The following is an 8,147-nucleotide window of genomic DNA, read 5'->3' as shown; positions in this document are numbered from 1 at the left end:
GGTCCCAGTGGTACTTAGCACGCTGGGTGCAGTGCCAAAGGATCTCAGCGGACATTTGAAAACCATCAGAATTGACAAAATCTCCATCTGTCAATTGCAAAAGGCCGCTTTACTGGGATCGGCAAACATAATTCACCGCTAGGTGCTTGGAAAGTGCCTGACTGGTGATGAAATATGAAATCCAGCATAGTGAACTCGTTTGCTGTGTTGTATTGACATAATTTATTAGATTTTTATACTGCTCCTTTCGAAGGACTCAGAGCAGCTCACAACAATAATACAACAGACAAATCCAGTGTTAAAAGCAAAAACAGTTTTAAAACCCTTAATTAAAAACAATCATACAACCCAAACAAAACCATCCATAAAATGGAGCAGCTGAGGGGAATCAATTTCCCCATGCCTGGCAACAAAGGTGGGTTTTTAGGAATTTGTAAAAGGCAAGGAGGGTGGGGGCAGTCCTAATCTCTGGGGGGAGTTAATTCCAGAAGGTTGGGGCCACCACAGAGAAGGCTCTTCCCCTGGTTCCCTCTAAGTGGCATTGTTTTGATGGGACCCAGAGAAGGCCAACTCTGTGGGACCTAATCGGTTGCTGGGATTCGTGCGGCAGAAGGCAGTCCCGAAGGTATTCTGGTCCGATGCCATGAAGGGCTTTATAGGTCATAACCAACTATTTGAATTGTGATCGGAAACTGATCGGCAGCCAGTGCAGGCTGCGGAGTATTGATGAGACATGGGCATATCTAGGAAAGCCCTTGATTGCTCTTGCAGCCACATTCTGCATGATCTGAAGTTTCCGAACACTTTTCAAAGGTAGCCCCATGTAGAGAGTGTTACAGTAGTCGAATCTCGAGGTGATGAGGGCATGAGTGACTGTGAGCAGTGACTCCCGGTCCAAATAGGGCAGCAACTGGTGCACGAGGCGAACCCAGGTAAACACCTTCCTCGCCACAGCTGAAAGATGGTACTCTAATGTTAGCTGTGGGTCGAGGAGGATGCCCAAGTTGTGGGCCCCTCTCAGAGGGGGTCAGTAATTTCCCCCCCCCCAGGGTAATGGACGGACAGATGGAATTGTCCTTGGAAGGCAAAACCCACAGCCACTCCGTCTTGTCAGGGTGGGGTTTGAGCCTGTTGACACCCATCCAGACCCCAACAGCCTCCAGGCACCGACACATCACTTCCACTGCTTCGCTGACTGGACATGGGGTGGAGATGTACAGATCATCAGCATATGGATGATTTCACCCAGCGGTTTCATGTAGATATTAAATATCAGGGTGGAGAAGACCGACCCCTGAGGCATCCCACAAGGGAGAGACCTAGAGGTCGACCTCGTACTCCCCACTAACACTGACTGCGACCAACCGGAGAGGTAGGAGGAGAACCACTGAAGAACAGTGCCTCCCACTCCCAACCCCTCCAACTGGTGCAGAAGGATATCATAGTCGATGGTATCGAAAGCCGCTGAGAGGTCAAGAAGCACCAGAACAGAGGATAAACCCCTGTCCCGGGACCGCCAGTGAACATCCACCACGTCATCCTATCAGACAATTCCCCTATTCCTTTGCCCCTTTCATAACTGCTTGGGTTATGAATTTAACTTCATGTCTGGGTGGATATATAAACCGAATATACATTGTATGTGTACACAGTTGCACACAAATTACATATTTGTGTGCAACTGTGTTGCTTGAAATTTGTGTGCAACTTGTGTTGCTTGAAATATCAAAATGTATATATGTATAGATGCAACAATAATTTTACATTCTAAATACTTTTACTATCCATTTTAAATTAGCATTAAAATAGCACAGTGGCTAAGAAGTTTGCCTAGTTTATAAAACGTGGTCTTTTATCACAAGTGTCTGGAATAACAATAAACAATGGGACCCTTCGTGCCCTCAATGATGGGAAGGAGGTGAATAAAGACAGTGCTATCTTTAAAAATAGAATAGTTACTTATTGAGGCGCAGAAGCAATATTCCATCTAAGCAGACTTTTTTTGAGAAAAGCGAAGAGTAAATAAGGAAATATTTCTGTACTAACTACTTGCCAATTTGTATATATACTGTACATGTGATCTCCGTCACCTTGATAAATTCTGGATATCTAAAGCAATTCCATTCAGCACTTCAGCATTCTCCAATAGGTTTTAGGGACTCTGCTTTCTATAACTCCAGCACATATCCTAATATTTGCTGTCTGATTCTTTTCCTTCAATAAAAAATAAGCAGAGAAAGGTGACAGACAAATTTGAGAACCCAAGGATGTGTTTACCATTTGAGTCAAATCATATGATGATACAGGACACATGAATCATGTTTGGCCTAATTCATTCATTCATTCATTCATTCATTCATTCATTCATTCATTCATTCGACTTCTATGTTGCCCAATCCCGAAGGACTTAGGTTTTATGACTTTACCTTCAGCACCGCCAAGATAGGGGGAAAGTAAAATGTTTTTAAATTTTGTTTCTCTGTTAGAAGATTCTGAGATTCTTTTTTGTAGCAACTGAAGGTTACTAGATTTTCTTTTGTCTTACTTTTCCTGTTGCAAAATAGTAGGAAATACGGCCATCCCATTCTATAAGATTTCTAAAGCATGACCTTCAAATATTCAGAAGATGTCCAACACTATGTTTACTTGTAGTATTCTGGAAATAAGATTCAATACACAGCCCTCATTCTCTTTGTCCACCTTGTCACTTTCCAAATAGACATGGCTATGGTTTCTTGATATCAATCAACCAGGATGGTTAGGGGAGTAGAGATCATAGCATATGAAGAGCGGTTGCAGGAACTGAGCTCGGCCAATCTGGCAAAGAGAAGGACCAGGGGAGGCATGATAGCAGTGTTCCAATATTTGAGGGTTTTCCATACAGAAGAGAGGGTCAGGCTGTTTTCCAAGGTACCAGAAGGCCAGACAAGGAATAATGATGGAAATTGACCAAGGAGAGATTCAATCTGGAATTAAGGACAAACTTTCTGACAATGAGAGCAATCAACAGTGGAACAGCTTGCCCGAGGAGCTTGTGAGAGCTCCAACACTTGTGACATTCATGAGAAGATTAGATGGCCATTTGTCTGAAATGTTGTAGGGACTCCTGCTTGAGTAGAGGGTCGGAGTAGATCACCTACAACGTCTCTTTCAACTGTAATCTAATCTTCTAGATGTATAATCTAACATTTTCAGCTAATAAGATTTTTAAGTGGAATTTATGAAACTTAAAAGTCTGGTACATATGGAAGAGATCAGATTAAGGAAGGCTGCTTTGAGTGCAAGATTAAATCTTGATCACAAATGTATTATTCTGTTCCTAGAGATGGAAGGAAGCATAAACACTCAATGTCGACTTGATTGCAAAGCCATATAATTGACTTTTCAGGGATAAGCACCATAAGCCACCCCAAGTCCAATGAACAAACAAACAAATAAGAAAAGTCTTCCTGGATCAAATCAGAAGTTTTTTTTTTCCTAAAGAATGGAAAAGAAACCAGTTAAGGAGTACTCAATACTCCTCATTTATCACACTATTTTTCTACTAATATCGACTTTTTGGGAAACAGAAATTCTCCAAATGTTTAGTTTCTAGGAATTAGAATAACAGAGTTGGAAGAGACCTTGGAGATCTTGTAGTCCAACCCCCTGCTGGAATTATGACATGAGATCCACAAATTTCTTTTCAGAATCATTTGCAACCTACTTCTTCCCTTGAAAAGCACCTTGAGTAAACTGGCTGTTAGAAAGGGAATTAATTACAGATTCATTTCTAGTCTTGCTCAGCAAAGGACTTTTGGGAGTTGTTGGAGCCTCATCCCAAACGCAGATTAAATAGAGATAGCCAAATATTCACAGCCATCAGTTATGCTGGTTTAATTCTAGGCCAAAGAATCTTAATTAATAATTGAATTATTTGAAACTTGCATCTTAACTGCAGCAATGGCCATGACACAACCCCAGTTCCACAGATGTTATGTGTCAGTCCCAGTCTAATTAGGCAGACAAGAACAGAGTGTACATGAATATATATATTTTCCCGAGTAGGCTATGAATGTATTGCTGTTTAAAAATAAATAATAATGTAATTTATTTACAGTGCTGAAAATGAAAACTGAACAGAAGTTAGGGGTGGGTGACTCAGTCAAGGGGAATCTTTGAAATGATATGAAGCCATGACAGAATGTTTAAAGAATTCTTTACCCTAAGTTGAGCTGATTTGGTCACGGGAAACAATTGTTTGCATTTATTTGCTTATAAATGTGTTTTAAATAAACAAAAATTTCCGAGCCCATGCCTTGGCATATAGTATTTTGTTGTTAAAATGGTAAAAAAAATAGGAGGGAGAATAAAGCTGTTGGAGTTTCAGATTCAACAAAGGAACAGCAATCCTTTTCCTGTTATGAAAAAAGAACGGAAAGAAAATATTAAAAAATGGGACATTTCTCAAGAGGATGTTTTTTAGTTTATTTTTGTTTAAGAAAAGACAACATGTCTTTTCTGGCAGAAAATTAGGGGTTTTTTGCTTTCACGCTGTTTAAGAAGGTGATGGTTTAGGGCATTATCCTGTCTTTTGGATAATAAAAACCTATTTTATGAATTATTTTGGAAGGGTTTTTTTTTTAATTTTTAGGACATTTTAGACAATAAACAGGCACCAGGTCAAAAACGTTCTAGGGCATGTGCCAGATTTATAACACTGTATACAATGGGACTATTAATAGAAAGGCCCATTAAAACATGTGCTTGATTGCTGTACTTTGCTGAATCAGGTCCATGCATTGTTTCTAACATTCATGAAAAAAAGAGAAGACCAAGAGCCAATTTTAGTCTGATCAGAGTCAATGCAACTTGAGATTTTGAACTGATGCCTGGCATTAATAATTCAAAATCAATCACTGCCATGATTAAGCTTAAACTTAATGACAAATCTACAATCCAAGCCAACGCAACCTTTTCATGAAGTGACTGTCCAGTCTCTTCCTAAAAACTCCAGTGATGAAGCACCCATGGTTTCTGGTGGCAAGCTGTTCCACTGTCCTCACTGTCAGGAATTTTCTCCTTAATTCCAGGTTGCTTCTCTCCTTCCTATGTTCTGTTATGTTCTGTTCCTATGTTTTGTTATGTTCTGTTCCAAATCACTTACAGTATTTGGTTCAGAGGTAAGATAATAGGAACTTCTCTGGGGTAGGAGAGATAAGCCAAATATGCACATCATAAATATCCATTCATTCATTCGTTTGTTTGTTTATATCTTTCCTTCAGGATCTTCAGGCAACATACATGGCACCTTTCCTCCAATTTCCCCCCCACAACAATCCTGAAAGGTAGGCTAAAGGTGACCATTAACCTTCCTGGTTGAAGCTCTAGAAGAATTGGGAAACTCCCCTCCTTCTCCCACACACATCCTGCTTTTCCATTGTGCTACCTCATTACTTTTCAAACTTGGCAATTTTTAAGATGTGTGGACTTCCACTCCCAGACTTGCCAAGTTTGAAAAAACATTCAGCTAGACAGTTGTGAAACAATTTTAATCTTTGACTGGTAAATATCACTGATTTCTAATGTCTTCCTACATATCTTCTAGTTTTTTCTTAGAACAATAAGAATTTTTTAAGAATTCAATTTTTTATTATTTTCTTATTTAAAATACTTGGAAGGTGTTTTGAGGCCAAAAGTATCTTACAGGATTACAATAAAAGCATTTATTCTCGCAGCCAACCCACACTCAGTAAAAGACCTTGGAATACTAATATCAAACGACCTAAGTGCTAAAGCCCACTGCAACAATATCGCCAAAAAGGCTTCCAGAGTCGTTAACCTGATCCTACGTAGCTTCTGCTCTGGCAATCTCACACTACTGACTAGAGCCTACAAAACCTATGCCAGACCCATTCTCGAATACAGCTCATCTGTCTGGAACCCACACCACATCTCAGACATCAACACTCTTGAAAACGTCCAAAGATATTTCACCAGAAGAGCCCTTCACTCCTCCACTTGAAACAGAATACCCTACGAAAATAGACTATCTATCCTGGGTTTTGAAAGCTTAGACCTGCGGCGCCTAAAACACGATTTAAGTATTGCCCACAAGATCATATGCTGCAACGTCCTTCCGGTCAACGACTACTTCAGCTTCAACCGCAACAACACAAGAGCACACAACAGATTCAAACTTAATATTAACCGCTCCAAACTTGACTGTAAAAAATATGACTTTAACAATCGAGTTGTCGAAGCGTGGAACTCATTACCGGACTCAATAGTGTCAACTCCCAACCCCCAACACTTCTCCCTTAGACTCTCCACGATTGACCTCTCCAGGTTCCTAAGAGGCCAGTAAGGGGCGTACATAAGTGCACTGATGTGCCTATCATCCCCTGTCCAATTGTCTTTCCTTATCTCATATATTATATATATTCTCTCCTTATCTCTCTCTCTCTCTCTCTCTCTCTCTCTCTATATATATATATATATATATATATATATATATATATATATATATATATATATATAATATATATTTTCTCCCTATCACTTATATCATATATATTCTCTCCCTCCCATCTATTTCTCTTCTTTTTTACTTTCTATCTTTATATATATTACTTAATGTCTATTCTCTTCCATATGTATTGTATATTGGACAAAGAATAAATAAATAAATAAAAATAAACAGTAAAGCCTACAACATACTGTATAAATAATGAATATGTTTACAATCAATCCCAATTAAAGCTATCATTCTTTTACCAGACTACTAAAATTAGAGGCGGCATGGTGTGTGTGTGTTTGCCTCTAAGTATGTGTTGATTCCTGGTGGCTTCCTGGACAAGCCCATGCTACACTTTCAGAATTTAGTTTGTCCTTGGCTACTTCCTAGGGATGAGACGGAGTGGTCCAAGGTCATCCAGATGGCTTCATGCCTGTGATGGGACTAGAACTCACAATCTCATTTCTAGTCTTCTGCCTTAACCACTAGTCCAAATGCCTTAACCACTAATCCCAAAGGGTTCTGAAAACTAGGCTTTGTTACAGCTAATATCCAGAAGGGAACACTAAACTTTCACTAAGAGAAAAACTCGGGGAGAAAATCAATAGGTTAATGATAGACCTTGATGAAATAAGAGACTGTGTGCTCCACAGTGGTAAGATGCCATTGGGGAAAATCTATCTTTTTAAAGCTCATTCAGGAAGGTATCAATCTCTGTCTCAGATGAAAAGGTAAACACATAACATGGTGCACAAATTGTAAGCTTGATATCAGCAACATCTCTGTGAGATGGAGGACCCAGTCAGTTTCCAGAGTGATGGTGAGTTGAGGGTAGAATTGAACCTGGTACTAATACCAGACCTTTGTCCAAACTTTGCAATACTAACCAGTGTTAGTAAAATGGAATCATCTATTAATCACTCTCTAGAAATTCCTAGTCATCCAGGTCATGGTTGTCTCAAATGGGACAACCATGACCTAGATCACTGGAGAATTTCCTTAGACTTTTAGCTATGGGGTTTGGGATAAACATTCTTTGAATGGTGTTGAGAGTATGAACAGATTTCCAGAAAAATTGCAGACTGCAGGAATTATTTACGCTTCAATTTGAGATGCACACAACACAAATTCATCCCCAACAGCCTGCGCCTGTGTTCAACAGTGAAGGGACAGGGCAGAAAACATCCTGCAACAAAGAAGGCTCCATATCCATATGCACTACTCTAGTGATCCTGAGGACACAGAAACCCTCCAAGTGTTCCCAATGACTTTCTAAAAGAATGCAAAGGACCAGCTGTCTGCAAGGAATATAAATCCTTCCATTCCCCACCATCCAGTCAGAGCTTTAATTGCCTCCTGAAAAAACACATTTGGACATCAATCAATCAATTACAAAACCATTGATAGTGGTAGATGGTTTTCACAGATGTCTGGATCATCCAGATTTAACCTTCTTATAACAATTCTAGGTTTGTATAAACTTGCTGCGAGTTGTCCAAGTGAAGTGTGGATGAGTTCTGAGTGTGCTTCTGCTTTTCTTGAGCAAGCCTGATCAAAAATTAATATCTCTCCTGTAGATTACTCTTGACACTCCAAACCAAATGGAGTCACAACACCCCACTTTAAAACTAGTCTTTAAAAATAATACTTT

Source organism: Erythrolamprus reginae, chromosome 2 (genome assembly GCF_031021105.1).
Source record: "Erythrolamprus reginae isolate rEryReg1 chromosome 2, rEryReg1.hap1, whole genome shotgun sequence".
Classification (NCBI taxonomy): domain Eukaryota; kingdom Metazoa; phylum Chordata; class Lepidosauria; order Squamata; family Dipsadidae; genus Erythrolamprus; species Erythrolamprus reginae.
The sequence above is the reverse complement of the archived record's forward strand: the minus strand, read 5'-3'. Positions refer to the sequence as shown.